Source organism: Thermobia domestica, chromosome 14 (genome assembly GCF_964235325.1).
Source record: "Thermobia domestica chromosome 14, izTheDome1.hap1.1, whole genome shotgun sequence".
Taxonomy (NCBI): Eukaryota; Metazoa; Arthropoda; class Insecta; order Zygentoma; family Lepismatidae; genus Thermobia; species Thermobia domestica.
In genome coordinates, this window is record NC_137467.1 from 197,932,114 (window position 1) to 197,954,480 (window position 22,367).

A 22,367-nucleotide genomic window follows, 5' to 3' on the forward strand; every position below is an offset into this window, starting at 1 on the left:
TAGCGAAAAGCTTTCGATCGAGTCAATTGGACGAAACTTCTGAAAATACTTAAAGAAATTGGAGTCAACTGGAGAGATCGAGGACTTATTTAAAACCTATACATACGACGAGTGAAGATGCGCTTGAATAAAGGAGAAACCAATACTGTGGAGATTGGACGAGAAGTTAGACAAGAATAGTTTGTCGCTCCAATTACTCAACATTTACAGTGAATGTTTAATGAAGGAAGCATTAATGGGAACTGGAGACTTCAAGATTGGTGGATAGATCATTAACAAGATCAGGTATGCAGATGATACGGTTATAATAGCTAGAACCGAAGGAGGACTACAGGAGATGATTGTCAAAATAGTTGACACTGGAAAACTGTATGGAATGGAAATTAACATCGAAAAGTCGAAAGTCATGAGAATATCCCGTGATAGTTATTATAGCTAAAAGCGAAGGAGGACTACAGGAGGTAATTGACAAAATAATTGACACTGGAAAACTGTATGGAATGGAAATTAACATCGAAAAGTCGAAAGTCATGAGAATATCCCGTGATGGTTATTATAGCTAAAAGCGAAGGAGGACTACAGGAGGTGATTGACAAAATAGTTGACACTGGAAAACTGTATGGAATGGAAATTAACATCGAAAAGTCGAAAGTCATGAGAATATCCCGTGATGGTTATTATAGCTAAAACCGAAGGAGGACTACAGGAGATGATTGACAAAATAATTGACACTGGAAAACTGTATGGAATGGAAATTAACATCGAAAAGTCGAAAGTCATGAGAATATCCCGTGATGGTTATTATAGCTAAAACCGAAGGAGGACTACAGGAGATGATTGACAAAATAATTGACACTGGAAAACTGTATGGAATGGAAATTAACATCGAAAAGTCGAAAGTCATGAGAATATCCCGTGATGGTTATTATAGCTAAAACCGAAGGAGGACTACAGGAGATGATTGTCAAAATAGTTGACACTGGAAAACTGTATGGAATGGAAATTAACATCGAAAAGTCGAAAGTCATGAGAATATCCCGTGATGGTTATTATAGCTAAAACCGAAGGAGGACTACAGGAGATGATTGTCAAAATAGTTGACACTGGAAAACTGTATGGAATGGAAATCAACATCGAAAAGTCGAAAGTCATGAGAATATCCCGTGATGGTTATTATAGCTAAAACCGAAGGAGGACTACAGGAGATGATTGTCAAAATAGTTGACACTGGAAAACTGTATGGAATGGAAATTAACATCGAAAAGTCGAAAGTCATGAGAATATCCCGTGATGGTTATTATAGCTAAAACCGAAGGAGGACTACAGGAAATGATTGACAAAATAATTGACACTGGAAAACCGTATGGAATGGAAATTAACATCGAAAAGTCGAAAGTCATGAGAATATCCCGTAATGGTTATTATAGCTAAAACCGAAGGAGGACTACAGGAGATGATTGACAAAATAATTGACACTGGAAAAATGTATGGAATGGAAATTAACATCGAAAAGTCGAAAGTCATGAGAATATCCCGTGATGGTTATTATAGCTAAAACCGAAGGAGGACTACAGGAGATGATTGTCAAAATAGTTGACACTGGAAAACTGTATGGAATGGAAATTAACATCGAAAAGTCGAAAGTCATGAGAATATCCCGTGATGGTTATTATAGCTAAAACCGAAGGAGGACTACAGGAGATGATTGACAAAATAATTGACACTGGAAAACCGTATGGAATGGAAATTAACATCGAAAAGTCGAAAGTCATGAGAATATCCCGTAATGGTTATTATAGCTAAAACCGAAGGAGGACTACAGGAGATGATTGACAAAATAATTGACACTGGAAAACTGTATGGAATGGAAATTAACATCGAAAAGTCGAAAGTCATGAGAATATCCCGTGATGGTTATTATAGCTAAAACCGAAGGAGGACTACAGGAGATGATTGACAAAATAATTGACACTGGAAAACTGTATGGAATGGAAATTAACATCGAAAAGTCGAAAGTCATGAGAATATCCCGTGATGGTTATTATAGCTAAAACCGAAGGAGGACTACAGGAGATGATTGTCAAAATAGTTGACACTGGAAAACTGTATGGAATGGAAATAAACATCGAAAAGTCGAAAGTCATGAGAATATCCCGTGATGGTTATTATAGCTAAAACCGAAGGAGGACTACAGGAGATGATTGTCAAAATAGTTGACACTGGAAAACTGTATGGAATGGAAATTAACATCGAAAAGTCGAAAGTCATGAGAATATCCCGTGATGGTTATTATAGCTAAAAGCGAAGGAGGACTACAGGAGATGATTGACAAAATAATTGACACTGGAAAACTGTATGGAATGGAAATTAACATCGAAAAGTCGAAAGTCATGAGAATATCCCGTGATGGTTATTATAGCTAAAACCGAAGGAGGACTACAGGAGATGATTGACAAAATAATTGACACTGGAAAAATGTATGGAATGGAAATTAACATCGAAAAGTCGAAAGTCATGAGAATATCCCGTGATGGTTATTATAGCTAAAACCGAAGGAGGACTACAGGAGATGATTGTCAAAATAGTTGACACTGGAAAACTGTATGGAATGGAAATTAACATCGAAAAGTCGAAAGTCATGAGAATATCCCGTGATGGTTATTATAGCTAAAACCGAAGGAGGACTACAGGAGATGATTGACAAAATAATTGACACTGGAAAACCGTATGGAATGGAAATTAACATCGAAAAGTCGAAAGTCATGAGAATATCCCGTAATGGTTATTATAGCTAAAACCGAAGGAGGACTACAGGAGATGATTGACAAAATAATTGACACTGGAAAACTGTATGGAATGGAAATTAACATCGAAAAGTCGAAAGTCATGAGAATATCCCGTGATGGTTATTATAGCTAAAACCGAAGGAGGACTACAGGAGATGATTGACAAAATAATTGACACTGGAAAACTGTATGGAATGGAAATTAACATCGAAAAGTCGAAAGTCATGAGAATATCCCGTGATGGTTATTATAGCTAAAACCGAAGGAGGACTACAGGAGATGATTGTCAAAATAGTTGACACTGGAAAACTGTATGGAATGGAAATAAACATCGAAAAGTCGAAAGTCATGAGAATATCCCGTGATGGTTATTATAGCTAAAACCGAAGGAGGACTACAGGAGATGATTGTCAAAATAGTTGACACTGGAAAACTGTATGGAATGGAAATTAACATCGAAAAGTCGAAAGTCATGAGAATATCCCGTGATGGTTATTATAGCTAAAAGCGAAGGAGGACTACAGGAGATGATTGACAAAATAATTGACACTGGAAAACTGTATGGAATGGAAATTAACATCGAAAAGTCGAAAGTCATGAGGATATCCCAGGGAAACACGCCCTTGCGGATAAGCGTAGAACATAGAGAACTTGGAGAGGTCGATAATTTCAAGTATGTTGAAAGTATTTTGACGAGAGACGGTTACAACACCAAAGAGATCAGATCAAGAATTGCCATAGCCAAAGAAGCATTCAACAAGAAAAGATCACTCTTAACTAGGAGGCTCAATATTGGACTTAAGACGAAGTTGGTCAGGTGCTATATATGGAGCATCGGAATATATGGCTCACAGACTTTGACATTACAGAAGTTAGAGAAGAAATATTTAGAGAAATTCGAAATGTAGTGTTGGAGGAAAATGGAAATGATAAAATGGACAGAGAGAGAAACAAACGAAGATGTTTTAAAACGGATAGAAGAGAAGAGGACACTTCTAGCCACCATCCTTCGTAGAAAGGCCAATTGGATTGGACACATCTTGCGAAGAAATTGTCTTCTTCACACCGCTATAGAAGGAAAGATGGAAGGGAAGCGAGGAATAGGAAGAAGAAGAACACAGCTGATCGACGATTTGAAAGATAGGAGATAATATTGGGAGTTAAAAGAGAAAGCTGAAGATCGAGAAAAGTGGAAGAAACATTTCCAGGCCCAAATCTAAAAAAAAAAAAAAAAAAAAATATCCTCATTAGTCCCAAGACCTGCCGAAAGGCAGAGTACTTAATAATAATAACAATAATAATAATAATAATAATAATAATAATAATAATAATAATAATAATAATAATAATAATAATAATAATAATAATAATAATAATAATAAATATTTATGCATTTTTATCTCTGACCACCAACTAACTTTATTTTTATTTTGTTTATTTATTTTTACAAAACATACATTGGCATCCTTGTGCCGTGGTGGCAACTGTAGTGTCCCCGTCCGAAGGCTTCTATCTAAAACAATGCTTTTTCAAGAGATGCGGACAGTGAGAGTTGCTCGAGAAGGTTGCTCTAGAGCAGACGGTGGCAGCAGGGTTGCCAACCATACGATAATTTATCGTGATATACAATAATTTAAGTCTTAATACGATATACAATAATGCCCTTGCGATAATAGGTGAATATACGATAATTTTAGAACGCTTTTTTTTTCAATTTTTTAATGTGCAAATAAATTGAAGGTGTGCATTAAAGAATTATAAAACACACATTTTTAACAGTCATTCTCGCCAAAATAAATCAATAACGATTTGAGAATTGGTATCCCTACATCCATCACATTTACGTGGAGATGGTATATTGTTTGTTCATGATAGATGGCTCTATTATTCGCTCACGTGAATGTTAGCGCCTTTGTTTGGATGTGAAAAACAAAGAAGTTAGAATCTTTCTGTGGCAAGTGAAATTACGTATCGCATAATTACTTTGCGTAACTAAGTATCGCGTGAACACGTAAAAGCTATGGAAAATGATCCTGAAGGGTTGTCTACTCCACAAAAGAAACTAAAGGTGAGTTTAAACTTAAACATTTAAAGCAAAAATTCAGAGGCTGGTTAGAGCCTGCTAGTGATAATGTGTATAAAGCCCGGTGTAAAGTTTGTAGACCAAATTTACTGCTGAGTTGACTGTAGTGAAATACCATGCTAAAGGAAAAAAACATTTAAGTGCAGTGAAACGTGTAGGGTTTGCCCAAAAGAAACTAGATTTTTCATCATTCACGTCTACTTTTCACACCTTGGATACACAAGGTAAGCGAGCTGGAATAATGCTATGTGGTTTTCTAACTGAACATAATATCTCTATGTACACGGCAGATCATTTAACAGATGTAATTAAAAGTGCGTTCCCTGATTCTAAAGTTGCTAACAAGATTCACTTAGGTAGAACTAAGGTAACGGGTGTGATCAAAAATGTCATTAGTAAATGCCATTTGAAGGAATGGAATGATATCTTACAGAAACAAAAATTCAGTTTAATAACGAATGAATCTACAGATATTTTGACTACAAAAATATGTGTGTTTGTGTGAGATATTTCGATGAAAATAGTGCGAAAATACAAACAAAATTTTGGCAACTATTACAAATTTATTGGGATAAAGATGTGGAAGCTGCACATGAAGGTGCCACTGCAAATCGTCTGTATGAGCTCCTATATAATGCTTTAATAAATAGTAATATCCCGCTTGAAAATGTAATAGGTTTCGCATCCGATGGATGCAACACAATGATAGGAAAAGATAATTCTGTCTCTAGTAGGCTACATAAGGACTTCCCTGGCATTTTTGTACAAAAATGTATATGAGATTCGTTGCATCTGTGTGCAAGCAAGGAGTGTAAACAATTGCCAAGAATCTGCGAAGATTTAGCAAGGGACACTTATATGTTCTTCAAAAGGTCGGTCAAGATGGAGCAACTTGACCTCTGAGTTCTACATTCGCCGATTTGCATCAAAATGCCCTTATTACATAAAGAAAGTTTTGTACTGTTTTGTACCAACAATAAAAAGTTTTGTACCTGTCCCAAAATGTCCCAATTTCAAACTTCTAATTTGAGACACATAAAGAAATCTCAGTCCCATTAACACATATATCAATCATAATAGTCTCATTACATAAAGAAAGTTTTGTACTGTTTTGTACCAACAATAAAAAGTTTTGTACCTGTCCCAAAATGTCCCAAATTCCACATTCTAATGCGGAACACTAAGGTCAAGTTGGAGTTCCACATAGCCCGATTACTTTCAAAATTGTCTCATTAGATAAAGAAAGTTTTGTACTGTTTTGTACCAACAAGAAAAAGTTTTGTACCAGTCCAAAATGTCCCAAAATAGAAGTTTGAATTTGGGACATATAAACAAATCTCAGTCCTATATACACATATACAAATGATAATGTTCCCATTAGATAAAGAAAGTATTGTATTGTTTTGTACCAACAATAAAAAGTTTTGTACCTGTCCCAAAATGTCCCCAATTGCACACTCTAATACTGAACACTAAGGTCAAGTTGGAGTTCCAGATAGTCCGATTTCTTTCAAAATCGTCTCATTAGATAAAGAAAGTTTTGTACTGTTTTGTACCAACAATACAAAGTTTCGTACCAGTCCCAAAATGTCCCAAATTCAAACTTCTAATTTGAGACACATAAACAAATCTCAGTCCCATTAACACATATATCAATCATAATGGTCTCATTAGATAAAGAAAGTTTTGTACTGTTTTGTACCAAAAATAAAAAGTTTTGTACCTGTCCCAAAATGTCCCAAATTCCACATTCTAATGCGGAACACAAAGGTCAGTTTGGAGTTCCAGATAGTCCGATTTCTTTCAAATTCGTCTCATTAAAGAAAGTTTTGTACTGTTTTGTACCAAAAATAAAAAGTTTTGTACCTGTCCCAAAATGTCCCAAATTCCACATTCTAATGCGGAACACTAAGGTCAAGTTGGAGTACCACATAGCCCCATTACTTTCAAAATTGTCTCATTAGATAAAAAAAAGTTCTGCACTGTTTTGTACCAGCGATAAAAAGTTTTGTACAGTCCCAAAACGTCCCAAAATAGAAGTTTGAATTTGGGACACATAAACAAATCTCAGCCCCATAAACACATATATAAATGACAATGTTCCCATTAGATAAAGAAAGTTTTGTACTGTTTTGTACCAACAATAAAAAGTTTTGTACCTGTCCCCAAATGTCCCAAATTGCACATTCTAATGCTGAACACTAAGGTCAAGTTGGAGTTCCACATAGCCCGATTTCTTTCAAAATCGTCTCATTAGATAAAGAAAGTTTTGTACTGTTTTGTACCAACAATAAAAAGTTTTGTACCTGTCCCAAAATGTCCCAAATTCAAACTTCTAATTTAAAACACATAAATAAATCTCAGTCCCATTAACACATATATCAATCCTAATGGTCTCATTAGATTAAGAAAGTTTGGTACTGTTTTGTACCAACAATAAAAAGTTTTGTACCTGTCCCAAAATGTCCCAAATTGCACATTCTAATGCTGAACACTAAGGTCAAGTTGGAGTTCCACATAGCCCGATTTCTTTCAAAACCGCCTCATTAGATAAAGAAAGTTTTGTACTGTTTTGTACCAACAATAAAAAGTTTTGTACTAGTCCCAAAATGTCCCAAAATAGAAGTTTGAATTTGGGACATATAAACAAATCTCAGTCCTATATACACATATATAAATGATAATGTTCCCATTTGATAAAGATAGTTTTGTACTGTTTTGTACCAGCAATAAAAAGTTATGTACCAGTCCCAGAATGTCCCAAAATAGAAGTTTGAATTTGGGACATATAAACAAATCTCAGTCCTATATACACATATATAAATGATAATGTTCCCATTAGATAAAGATAGTTTTGTACTGTTTTGTACCAACAATAAAAAGTTTTGTACCTGTCCCCAATGTCCCAAATTCCACATTCTAATTCTGAACACAAAGATCAAGTTGGAGTTCCACATAGTCCGATTTCTTTCAAATTCCTCTCATTAGATAAAGAAAGTTTCGTACTGTTTTGTACCAACAATAAAAAGTTTTGTACCTGTCCGAAAATGTCCCAAGTTGCACATTCTAATGCTGAACACTAAGGTCAAGTTGGAGTTCCACATAGCCCGATTTCTTTCAAAATCGTCTCATTAGATAAAGAAAGCTTTGTACTGTTTTGTACCAACAATAAAAAGTTTTGTACCTGTCCCAAAATGTCCCAAATTCAAACTTCTAATTTAAAACACATAAATAAATCTCAGTCCCATTAACACATATATCAATTAATCCTAGTGATTCTGCCAATACTTTTGAAGAATATAGAATCCTCAGAAATAAATGTACACAAATAGTTCGAACTGCTAAAATTAGATTTGCGGCTGATCTATGCACTCAAAGTAATAACCCCAAATATCTTTGGAATAAGTTGCGCATGTTTGGTATAGGAAACCGTCAGACTGACGTACAATCTTTACACATTCCGCTTAACGAACTAAACGATCACTTTGCTCAGGTTCCTACTATAGACGATGTTACAAAAGAATCTACTATGAAAAACATACGCGAAAACCCAAGCATCCACGAAAAATTTAAATTTAGAACGGTTTCTGTCCTAGAAATAGAGGTAGCTCTGAAAAAAATTACTTCCAATTCAACAGGGGCGGATGACATCCCACTACAATTCCTTAAGAAGATCATGAGATATATTCTGTTCCCTTTAATGGACATATGTAATTCCTCTCTACTTTCGGGTTGTTTTCCTAGCCAGTGGAAATTTTCTCTCATTCATCCCCTTAAGAAAATAGCACAACCAATAACGGCGAACGATTATAGACCAATAAACGTGACGCCGTGTATTTCGAAAGTTTTGCAGCATATTGTATTAAATCAAATGTCTGATTTTATAACTTCCCATGATCTCTTATGTCCATATCAATCTGGCTTTAAAAAAGGACACTCCACACATACGGCTCTTATAAAAATTACAGATGACATTAGAGAAAGCATAGATAAGAAACAACTCACAATACTTTTACTTTTAGATTTCACTAAAGCATTCCAGTCGGTCGATCACGAAATTCTTCTAACAAAACTTAAGTCACTCTTTCATTTCACAGATACGTCGGTTAAATGGTTTCGTTCGTACATTCAGAATAGATATCAGCGTGTTTCTGTTCTGGACAATCAAAGTTCATGGACAACTGTGCACTGTGGAGTTAGTCAAGGAACGGTCTTAGCACCGATTCTGTTCTCTATGTACATAAATGACTTGTCTCAGCAAATTCGCCACCTTAAATATCACTTATATGCAGATGATGTTCAAGTATATACTTCGACAGATCTTGGAGACATAAACGACACTATCTCACTCATAAATTTAGACCTTGAACGCATAAGTGCCTGGGCCCAATCTAATAATTTACATCTAAATCCCAATAGATCTAAATGTATCATAATAGGTTCGAGAAATATCCTCTCCAGACTGCAGAGCACCGAACTTCCTAAAATTACATTAAATGGCACACATATAGCTTTTGATGAAAAAGTGAAAAATCTGGGCCTCATATTTGATCAGAATCTTCTATGGGCGGATCATATAAATCATGTATGCAAAAAGGCGTTTGGTGCATTGCACTCTCTATACCGTTTGAAAAATACGTTGTCTTATCCAATTAAGGCATCAATAGTACAAAGCCTTGTACTATCACATGTTGATTATTACATTGGAGCTTATGGCAACGTAAATAAAGAAGCGCTAAGAAAGTTACAGAGGGTTCAGAATGCATGCGTTCGGTATGTTTTTAATCTTAAACGTTCAGATCACTTGACGCCATTTTTTAATGAATTGGGCTGGCTAGATATCCAAGCTCGCTACATATATCAATCAATGACAATTTTATTTAAAGTTTTGACATTTGGTGTGCCTATATATCTTCACAATAAACTACAGTAAGTTAGAGATAGCCACAATCGTGATACTCGCTCTAGCAGATCAACACTGCTGTCGATACCTCGTCATAATACGAATCAAATGGCTAATTCATTCACAATCTCTGGTATTAGAGAATGGAACAGACTTCCACCAGATGTAAGGAATTCACCTTCAATTGCGACATTCAAAAGAAATTTGAAGCAATATCTGATAGCCTTAGCCAATGTACACCAATCTCGGGAATGATGATTTCTTTTCATAAAGCTGAGCAGTAGCAACCAATTGTAAACAGAAACTTGAGGTATGTATCTATAATACTAGGTTTGTGGGGAGGTATGGGGGAGGGGGGAATGTAAGGTAGTATACTTTTAAGAATACATATATCGTTCTGTGTATGCTGTGTGTATAGTTTTCTTGTTTTTATGATAAATAGCATGAGGGTATGGGGGAGGGGGTATGTAAGGGAGCAGGTTCGTGTGTAGTGGTATATGTGTGTGTAGGTATATATGCATTAATGTAGTAATTGTATTTTTTATGGATTTGACATCAATTGTAGTATGTATATCTTGTATACATTTGAGTTGGTTGAGTGTAAGAAAAGGCAAACATAGCCTTAACTCTGCCGTTAAATAAATAAATAAAAATAAATAAATCATAATGGTCTCATTAGATAAAGAAAGTTTGGTACTGTTTTGTACCAACAATAAAAAGTTTTGTACCTGTCCCAAAATGTCCCAAATTCCACATTCTAATGCGGAACACTAAGGTCAAGTTGGAGTTCCACATAGCCCGATTTCTTTCAAAATCGCCTCATTAGATAAAGAAAGTTTTGTACTGTTTTGTACCAACAATAAAAAGTTTTGTACTAGTCCCAAAATGTCCCAAATTCAAACTTCTAATTTGAAACACATAAATAAATCTCAGTCCCAATAACAGATATATCAATCATAATGGTCTCATTAGATAAAGAAAGTTTTGTACCGTTTTGTACCAAAAATAAAAAGTTTTGTACCTGTCCCAAAATGTCCCAAATTCCACATTCTAATGCGTAACACTAAGGTCAAGTTGGAGTACCACACAGCCCGATTACTTTCAAAATTGTCTCATCAGATAAAAAATGTTCTGTACTGTTTTGTACCAGCAACAAAAAGTTTTGTACAAGTCCCAGAATGTCCCAAAATAGAAATTTGAATTTGGGACATATAAACAAATCTCAGTCCTATATACACATATATAAATGATAATGATCCCATTAGATAAAGAAAGTTTTGCACTGTTTTGTACCAACAATAAAAAGTTTTGTACCTGTCCCCAAATGTCCCAAATTCCACATTCTAATTCTGAACACTAAGATCAATTTGGAGTTCCACATAGTCCGATTTCTTTCAAATTCGTCTCATTAGATAAAGAAAGTGTTGTACTGTTTTGTACCAACAATAAAAGTCTTGTACCTGTCCCAAAATGTCCCAAATTCCACATTGTAATGCGTAACACTAAGGTCAAGTTGGAGTTCCACATAGTCCGATTTCTTTCAAATTCGTCTCATTAGATAAAGAAAGTTTTGTACTGTTTTGTACCAACAATAAAAAGTTTTGTACCTGTCCCAAAATGTCCCAAATTCAAATTTCTAATTTGAGACTCATAAAAAAATCTCAGTACAATTAACAGATATATCAATGATAATGGTCTCATTAGGTAAAGAAAGTTTTGTACTGTTTTGTACCGACAATAGAAAGTTTTGGGTCTGTCCTAAATGACCCAAATTCGAAGTTTGAATTTGGGACACAAACAAATCTGTCCCATAAACACACACATTAATGACAATGGTCTCATTAAAGAAAGTTTCGTACTGTTTTGTACCAACAATAGAAATTTGTCTGTCCCAGAATGTCCCAAATTTCATCTTCTAATGTGAAACGCCATCAGCCATCTTGGTTTTCTAAATACGAATTTACCAATAAAAGTAATACCAGAGTTTTGTATTAGTTTTGTACTGTTTTGTACCAACAATAAAAAGTTTTGTACCAGTCGCAAAATGTTCCAAATTTTAGATTTTAATGTGGAACTCCAACTTCACCTCTGAGTTCTACATTCGCCGATTAGCATCAAAATATCCTCATTACATAAAGAAAGTTTTGTACTGTTTTGTACCAGCAATAAAAAGTTTTGTACCAGCCCAAAATGTCCAAAATTGGAACTTTGAATTTGGGACACATAACCAGTTCACAGACCCATAAACACAAATATAAATGATAATGGTCAAATTAGATAAAGAATGTTTTGTACTGTTTTGTGCCAACAATAAAAAGTTTTGTACCAGTCCCCAAACGTCCCAAAGTCCACATTCTAATGCGGAACACTAAAGTCAAATTGGAGTTCCACATAGCCCGATTTCTTTCAAAATCGTCTCATTAATAAAAGAAAGTTCTGTACTGTTTTGTACCAACAATAAAAATTTTGTACCTGTCCCAAAGTGTCCCAAATTCAAACTTCTAATTTGAGACACATAAAGAAATCTCAGTCCCATTAACACATATATCAATCACAATGGTGTCATTAGATAAAGAAAGTTTTGTACTGTTTTGTACCAACAATAAAAAGTTTTGTAAAAATGTCCCAAATTGCACATTCTAATGCTGAACACTAAGGTCAATTTGGAGTTTCACATAGCCCGATTTCTTTCAAATTCATCTCATTAGATAAAGAAAGTTTTGTACTGTTTTGTACCAACAATAGAAAGTTTTGTGTCTGTCTAAAATGCCCCAAATTTCATCATCTAATGTGAAACGCCAACAGGCATCCTGCTTTTCTAAATACAAATTTACCAATAAAAGTTGTACCAGGGTTTTGTACTAGGAAAGTTTCGTACTGTTTTGTATTAACAATAAAAAGTTTTGTACCTTTCCCCAAATGTCCCAAATTCCATCTTCTAATGCGGAACACGAAGGTCAAGATGGAGTTCCACATACCCCGATTTCTTTCGAAATAGTCTCATTAGATAAAGAAAGCCTGAAACTGGGACAGTTTGGGACTGGTACAAAACTCTTTATTGTTGGTACAAAACAATACAAACTTTATCAAAAGACATCACTTTAATGCAGATCGGCAAATGTGGAACTCGAGGTTAAGTTGGAGTTTCGCACTAAAATCTAGAATTTGAGACATTTTGGGACAGGTACAAAACATTTTATTGTTGGTACAAAACAGTAACAAAATCTAGTATAATTTTTTTGTAAATTGTTACATAGAAAGCTGAGATGACTGCTTGTGTATACATTAAAAAATGAAATTTGAAACATTTTGGGACCGTTATAAAACTTTTTATTTTTCGTAAAAAACAGTACAAAAATTTCTTTCTCTAATGAGACTATCTTGAAAGAAATCGCGATATGTGGAACTCCATCTTGACCTTAGCGTTCCACATTACAAGATGTAATTTAAGACCTTTTGGGAAAGTACGAAACTTTTTTTTAGATAGTAGATAAAAGTAGATCGGTAGAAAAGAGATCAAAATTTTATCTAATAACACCACTTTAATGCAAATAGGCGAATGTCGAATTCATAGGTCTAGTTGGAATTCTACAACACAATTTAAAATTTGGGACGTTTTTAGACAATTACAAAACTTTTTATTGTTGGTACAAAACAGTACAAAACTTTCTTTATCTAATGAGACCATTATCGTTGATATATGTGTTTATGGGACTGAGATTTGTTTATGTGTCTCAAATTAGAAGTTTGAATTTGGGACATTTTGGGACTGGTACAAAACTTTTTATTGCTGGTACAAAACAGTACACAACTTCTTTATCTAATGAGACGATTTTGAAACAAATCGGGCTATGTAGAACTCCACCTTGACCTTAGTGTTCCGCATTAGAATGTAGAATTTGGGACATTTTGGGACAGGTGCAAAACTTTTTATTGTTAGTAAAAATCAGTACAAAACTTTCTTTATCTAATGAGACCATTATCATTGATATATGTGTTTATGGGACTGAGATTTGTTTATGTGTCTCAAATTAGAAGTTTGAATTTGGGACATTTTGGGACAGGTACAAAACTTTTTATTTTTGGTACACAACAGTACAAAACTTTCCTTATTTAATGAGACAATTTTCAAAGACATCCGCCTATGTGGAACTCCAACTTGACCTTAGTGTTCAGCATTAGAATTTGGAATTTGGGACATTTGGGGACAGGTACAAAACTTTTTATTGTTGGTACAAAACAGTACAAAACTTTCTTTATCTAATGAGACCATTATGATTAATATATGTCTTAATGGGACTGAGATTTGATTATGTGTCTCAGAATAGACGTTTGAATTTGGGATATTTTGGGACAGGTACAAAACTTTTTATTGTTGGTAGAAAACAGTACAAACTATCTTTATCTAATGAGACGATTTTGAAAGAAATCGGACTATGTGGAACTCCAACTTGACCTTAGTGTTTCGCATTAGAATGTGGAATTTGGGAAATTTGGGGACAGGTACAAAAGTTTTTATTGTTGGCACAAAACAGTACAAAACTTCCTTTATCTAATGAGACCATTTTCATTGATATATATGTTTATGGGACTGAAATTTGTTTGGGTCCCAAATTAGAAGTTTGAATTTGGGACATTTTGGGACAGATACAAAACTTTTTATTGTTGGTACAAAACAGTACAAAACTTTCTTTATCTAATGAGACCATTATGAATGATAAATGTGTTAATGGGACTGAGATTTGATTATCTGTCTCATATTAGAAGTTTGAATTTGGGACATTTTGGGACATGTACAAAACTTTTTATTGTTGCTACAAAACAGTACAAAACTTTCCTTATCTAATGAGACGATTTTGAAAGAAATCGGGCTATGTGGAACTCCAACTTGACCTTAGTGTTCAGCATTAGAATGTGCAATTTGGGACATTTGGGGACAGGTACAAAACTTTTTATTGTTGGTACACAACCGTAAAAAACTTTCTTTATCTAATGAGACGATTTCGAAAGAAATCGGGCTATGTGGAACTCCAACTTGACCTTAGTGTTCAGCATTAGAATGTGCAATTTGGGACATTTGGGGACAGGTACAAAACTTTTTATTGTTGGTACAGAACAGTACAAAACTTTCTTTATCTAATGGGAACATTATCATTTATATATGTGTTTATGGGGCTGAGATTTGTTTATGTGTCCCAAATTCAAACTTCTATTTTGGGACATTTTGGGACTGGTACAAAACTTTAATTTTTGGTACAAAACGGTACAAAACTTTCCTTATTTAATGAGACAATTTTGAAAGAAATCGGGCTATGTGGAACTCCAACTTGACCTTAATATTTCGCATTAGAATGTGGAATTTGGGAAATTTGGGGACAGGTACAAAACTCTTTATTGTTGGTACAAAACAGTACAAAACTTCCTTTATCTAATGAGACCATTTTCATTGATATACATGTTTATGGGACTGAAATTTGTTTGTGTCCCAAATTAGAAGTTTGAATTTGGGACATTCTGGGACAGGCAGAAAACTTTTTATTTTTGGTACACAACAGTACAAAACTTTCTTTATTTAATGAGACAATTTTCAAAGAAATCCGGCTATGTGGAACTCCAACTTGACCTTAGTGTTCAGCATTAGAATTTAGAATTTGGGACATTTGGGGACAGGTACAAAACTTTCTATTGTTGGTACAAAACAGTACAAAACTTTCTTTATCTAATGAGACCATTATGATTGATATATGTGTTAATGGGACTGAGATTTGATTATCTGTCTCATATTAGAAGTTTGAATTTGGGACATTTTGGGACAGGTACAAAACTTTTTATTGTTGGTAGAAAACAGTACAATCTTTCTTTATCTAATGAGACGATTTTGAAAGAAATCGGGCTATGTGGGACTATAACTTGACCTTAGTGTTCAGCATTAGAATGTGCAATTTGGGACATTTTGGGACTGGTACAAAACTTTTTATTTTTGGTACCAAACAGTGCAGAAGTTTCTTTATCTAATGAGACGATTTTCAAAGAAATCGGACTATGTGGAACTCCAACTTGACCTTAGTGTTTCGCATTAGAATGTGGAATTTGGGAAATTTGGGGACAGATACAAAAGTCTTTATTGTTGGCACAAATCAGTACAAAATTTCCTTTATCTAATGAGACCATTTTCATTGATATATATGTTTATGGGACTGAGATTTGTTTGGGTCCCAAATTAGAAGTTTGAATTTGGGACATTTTGGGACAGGTACAAAACTTTTTATTGTTGGTACAAAACAGTACAAAACTTTCTTTATCTAATGAGGCGATTTTGAAAGAAATCGGGCTATGTGGAACTCCAACTTGACCTTAGTGTTTCGCATTAGAATGTGCAATTAGGGACATTTTGGGACAGGTACAAAACTTTTTATTGTTGGTACAAAACAGTACGAAACTTTCTTTATCTAATGAGACCATTATGATTGATATATGTGTTAATGGGACTGAGATTTGATTATGTGTCTCATATTAGAAGTTTGAATTTGGGACATTTTGGGACTGGTACAAAACTTTTTATTGTTGGTACAAAACAGTACAAAACTTTCCTTGTCTAATGAGACGATTTTGAAAGAAATCGGGCTATGTGGAATTCCACCTTGACCTTAGTGTTCAGCATTAGAATGTGCAATTTGGGACATTTGGGGACTTGTACAAAACTTTTTATTGTTGGTACAAAACAGTACAAAACTTTCTTTATCTAATGAGACGATTTTGAAAGAAATCGGGCTATGTGGAACTCCAACTTGACCTTAGTGTTCAGCATTAGAATGTGCAATTTGGGACATTTGGGGACAGGTACAAAACTTTTTATTTTTGGTACAAAACAGTACAAAACTTTCTTTATCTAATGGGAACATTATCATTTATATATGTGTTTATGGGGCTGAGATTTGTTGATGTGTCCCAAATTCAAACTTCTATTTTGGGACATTTTGGAACAGGTACAAAACTTTTTATTTTTGGTACAGAACGGTACAAAACTTTCTTTATTTAATGAGACAATTTTGAAAGAAATCGGGCTATGTGGAACTCCAACTTGACCTTAGTGTTCAGTAGGGTGGAGCGAAAAATTTTTTTTTCGAAATGCGAATTTGGATAGGGGGCAAAAGTTGCATCATATCATAATACTTTACCATAGAAAATTTCTGCTCTCTGAAATAATTTTTAGCCGGGGCGCACGGGGCCTTAAGTTTGCGATTTTGTAAATCAATTTCCATTTACTATGTAACTATTTGACAGATCTTCGCTGGAAGCAGACTGTAAGTTTTAGTGTAGATAGGGTGCAAAAGATGAATCCTGTATCAGTAGATAACAACAGTAACTTTTAATTCACTAAAATTATTTTTAGCCGGGGCGCAATGGCCCTGAAATTTGGGAATAATTAAACGAAAAGTGATCAACTATAAGCAATATGCTAGTCTGCCATAAATCTGTTTTTTTGCTATTTAGTAACAGTCTTTTTCTGGTATAATGAACTTGTTGGCAGTACTAAGTCATTAGTATAATAGTTTGGTGCGTGGAGATAAGAGGGTACAGAACGAAATCAGGGCGCGCGCTCGTGCAAGTGCTAAAGTCTTGTGCAACTGTTTGGTGGCTTGACAATTGTTATTAGTGTGTTGTACCTGTGCTCGGGGTACGTGTCTGGTTAGCGACCGTGTTGCTACGTTAGTGATTTGATTAGTTTTGCGCTTTTGTAGTTATTGATGGCTTTATTATCTACCACTGTATTACAGCCTAACATCTGGAGTTTTTCTTTTGTGCTCTAAAGAAAAAAGATGGCAAAATCAACCAGGTACAATATGTCAAGAGCACAAGAGATGTTTCGTAGTACCAAAGGTCGCGACTGGAGAACGCTTCCAACTTACGAAGATGTTATGGCATGTTATTTATTTACGCGTCAGCAGCTGAAGGGGGCGGAAGTAAAGAACCAGCAGAGAATTTGGTTTCCACGAAGGTAGCAGAAAAGGTGGAAGACATTTGGTAACGTGTTTCAATTCCTATTGTTTCGCTCGGCTGTGTATCAATAGTGATCAACAGTTACCACAGGAAACTGAAAATATTTTTAAAATTGGCAGTAAGAGGGAGCATGAAAGAAGAAATAAATTACAAGAATTGAAGAAGCAGGACAATAAACAATTTGATATAGCAGCTTGCAAATGTTTAGATTTCACGGTGTGTCGTTGCACAGGACACTCAAAATGCCTGAATCGGAGAGAGTGTTTTATCAGACCAAAGGATAAGTAGATAAATGGTAATCGGTGGTATTGGTGTTACTTGGACAAAGAAAAGAGAAGAAAGGAAAGCCAAAAAGCAACTAGCGGTCAAACTTTCAACCAAAACAGTAGCAGTTACATTATTGAATCTTTAGACTCCTCGTCATCTTTGGAAACAAAAAACGAAGGCAGTAAAGAACACGCTAAAGCTGGAGGAGATCCTGATTTTAGTTGGAAGTATCCTTTAAAGACAAGAAAGCAATCACAGATTAGGTGCATAGAAGTGAGAAAATTACTCCCAACATTAGCAAAAGTAAAGGAGAAAACCGGCGTGACTGGAAGAAAAATTGTAGCTACTGAAGTTTTGGAAGATTTTAATATTGTAAGTCCAGAGCAGCTGCAAAACATAATTGATAGAAGTAAAATACAAAGAGAGATTGCTAAAAATCGTAAAAGTGTAAGAACTGAAGTGACTGTTAATAAAGAGAAACCTTGTACCATCTATTTTGATGGAAAGAAAGACCAAACACTCGCAATGTCCGGCTCCGGAAGTCATAGAGATATGAAGAGGAAAGATCATTATTGTGTCCTTAAAGAATCGGGTAATAAATTTCTCAGCCATGCTTCTTTGAACGTTTCAGCATTAGCAAAGAATACTGCTAGTTCCATCTGCCGGGAATTACAAGAAAATAATGTGGACCTATGAGGTATGGTAGCTATCGGCTGCGATGGTACTAATACTAATGTTGGGTCTCAAAGGATGATGATTAGAGTGCTCGAAAACCATTTAGAGAGACCCTTGCAGTGATGCATACGTTTATTACACATCATTGAACTACTACTTCATCATTTACTGAAATAAATCGATGATGTGACTACTGGTACTTTGTCTGCTCCTATTGGTAGATCATTGGTGAATTGTGAGACGAATCCAGTGTGCAGCTTCGGAAAGATTTCTTCAGAACTCCCTACATACCTAAACGTGCGTCATCTCAGTTATGATCAAAGATATTTGTATGAAATATGTCAATCTGTCGTAAGAGGAGGCTGTGATAAAAACCTAGCAGATAAGAAACCTAGGAAACTTGCGCATACTCGCTAGTTAATAATGGCTTGTAGACTTTTGCGTCTATATATATCAATGCCAAATTCTTCAGGGAAGCTCTAAACTCTCGTTAAATTCGTAGTAAAAGTGTATGTACCAATGTGGTTCAGCATAAAACTGAAACCTCTCGCCAAATACGGAGCTAAACATTTATTCTTGACCATAAGACTTTCGAGATGTTTGCAAGAACCATACAAGACTTTTGTCAATAAAGTAATTTCCAGAAATGCATTCTATGCGAATTCTGAAAATATTCTTATTGCCATGATTGGTGACTAGCCTCAGATCAGCTACGCGAATCATTGCTAGCGATAAAATCCTCCAATCCAGAAAACAATGTAAACGTGAAGCTCAAATGATAAACTAAAATTGGTGTAACAACAGAACCGCCAATACTGACTCATATCACAGATGACAAATTGTGAAAATTTGTTCTTGAGAAAGTACAAATATTGATATCCCTGAGTTTCCATGTTATACGCAAGCAGTGGAAAGATTAGTGAAAATAACTTAGTGAAGGTTCTTCATCAGTATGTGAGCCAGGAGAGATTTCTTTATTCGTTCCAAATTTGACTTAAGAAAATACATGACTACTTTTCAGATAAAGTCGCAGTATTTTGCTTGAAGACGTGAATGAAATTTATGAAACATTCAATCTAATACTGGTGGGTAAGTGGGATTGAACTCGATGGTAGCCAGCTCCATGTGGTGAGTTCTGGGTTGATGTAGCCTGTAACATAGAATATGAACTTCGATAGCTTTAGAAATCCACCTAGACAGGACAACAAATCATAATACCTTCAAATTACAGTCTCCTTCAAGCGAAGAGCTGCCTAATAATTATACAAATGAACAATAAACGTGTATTTATTTACAAAACTTATCAAACTTAGGGCCCATTGCACTCCTGCTAAAGACTATTTTAGAGAATTGAAATTTCCGGTGGTAAAGTGCTACAATATGGTGCAACTTTTGCCCTATATCCGAATTCGAATTTAAAAAAATAAAAATTTGGTCTCTTTTCACTCATTTATAAACTTTATCAAACTTAAGGGCCATTGCGCCCCGGCTAAAAATTATTTTATAGAATTGAAATTTTGCATGGTAAAGTACTACGATATGATGCAACTTTTGCCCCCTATCCAAAATCGAATTTCGAAAAAAAATTTTTTGGCCTCTTTTCACTCCACCCTAGTGTTCAGCATTAGAATTTGGAATTTGGGACATTTGGGGACAGGTACAAAACCTTTTATTGTTGGTACAAAACATTACAAAACTTTCTTTATCTAATGAGACGATTTTGAAACAAATCGGGCTATGTGGAACTCCAACTTGACCTTAGTGTACAGCATTAGAATTTGGAATTTGGGACATTTTGGGACTGGTACAAAACTTTTTATTGTTGGTACAAAACAGTACAAAACTTTCTTTATCTAATGAGACGATTTTGAAAGAAATCGGGCTACGTGGAACTCCAACTTGACCTTAGTGTTCAGCATTAGAATTTGGAATTTGGGACATTTGGGGACAGGTACTAAACTTTTTATTGTTGGTACAAAACAGTACAAAACTTTCTTTATCTAATGGGACCATTATGATTGATATATGTGTTAATGGGACTGAGATTTGTTTATGAGTCTCAAATTAGAAGTTTGAATTTGGGACATTTTGGGACAGGTACAAAACTTTTTATTGTTGGTACAAAACAGTACAAAACTTTCTTTATGTAATAAGGACATTTTGATGCAAATCGGCGAATGTAGAACTCAGAGGTCAAGTTGGAGTTCTACACTAAATTCTAAAGTTTGGGACATTTTGGGACTGGTACAAAACTTTTTATTGTTGGTACAAAACAGTACAAAACTAGTACAAAACTCTGGTATAAATTATTTTTATAAATGTCGATGTGGAACTCCATCTTGACCGACCTTACTTCAAACGTAGTTCGAAAAGAATTGCGCAGTTTGTTGAGTTCCAAGAGTTCTGTGACACCGAACCGCACAAAATATTACGACCGTCACAGACAAGGTGGCTGCATTGTTAAGTGTTGTTAAACGATTGTTAGAACAGTGGAATGCATTGAGGTTATTCTTTAACTCAAAGTGGGAAGAAGAAAGACTGTATGCCGCTGAACAACTAGCAAACACTTTTAATGATAATTTTGTACGTTTGCACTTCATATTTCTTGAATGCATATTGCCAAAATTTGTGCATCTGAATCAATACTTTCAAAGCGAAAAGTTGGTGATTTATACCTTGAACGAAAAAGTGTGCAGAACATACAAAGAAATAGTGCTCTGCTACATGTTTTCTAATTATGTTTAACAGAACTGACCTCGCACTTATAGACCCTACGGACTCGAGTCAATTTCTGACGCTCGCTCAAATGTAGCTAGGTATGGGTGTTTTGGATTTCATGAGTCAAAATGAAAATACTGCAGAAAAATCCAAAATAACAGATTTCTGCTATAGGGTGCAGCAGTTTCTTAAAGTTTGTTGCTGTGAAATAAAAAATGATATGATTTTGTTAATACTGTTTTGCAAAGTTTACATTGGCCAACACCTGAAGTAGCGTTATCAAAAAGTGAAACAAGGCCACCAACATTTGTTCCACTCTTGAGAGCAGTACAGAAAGTTACCCCAAAAAGTAATAATGTTGTACAATTAATAGACAATCAATGGAGAGCACTACCTTATGCGGTGTTTCCGGAAGATCTGCGTTCTAATGAAGTAGACAAATTTTGGGCTTTCATCAAAAATGCTAAAGATCACCATGAAAATCACGAATTTTTAGAATTGGGAAGGGTTGTATTGGAAATGTTAGCTTTGTCACATACTAGTGCTGATTGTGAGCGTGTATTTTCAAAAATGAATTTAATAAAAACACCTTTAAGAAACAAATTGCAGTCAAGTACAGTTAGTGATATAATGGTCGCTGCCCAATGTGTACAAAATTGCGTTGAGTTTGAACCCAGTGGATTAATGATCGGATCCATGAATAAATCCAACATATATGGAGGTACAAATAAGGATAGAAAAAATGATAAGGATAGTAATACCGATGTGGAGTTCGAAACGGAAGATTACTAGGTAAGTTTATTGTATATTACTGCTATTATTAGTAGTATTATACTTGTTTATACAATTATCACGCCTATGATGAATGTACGATAATTTTAAGGACGAAAATCGATAATTTTGTTCTCCGAGGTTGGCCACACTGGGTGGCAGT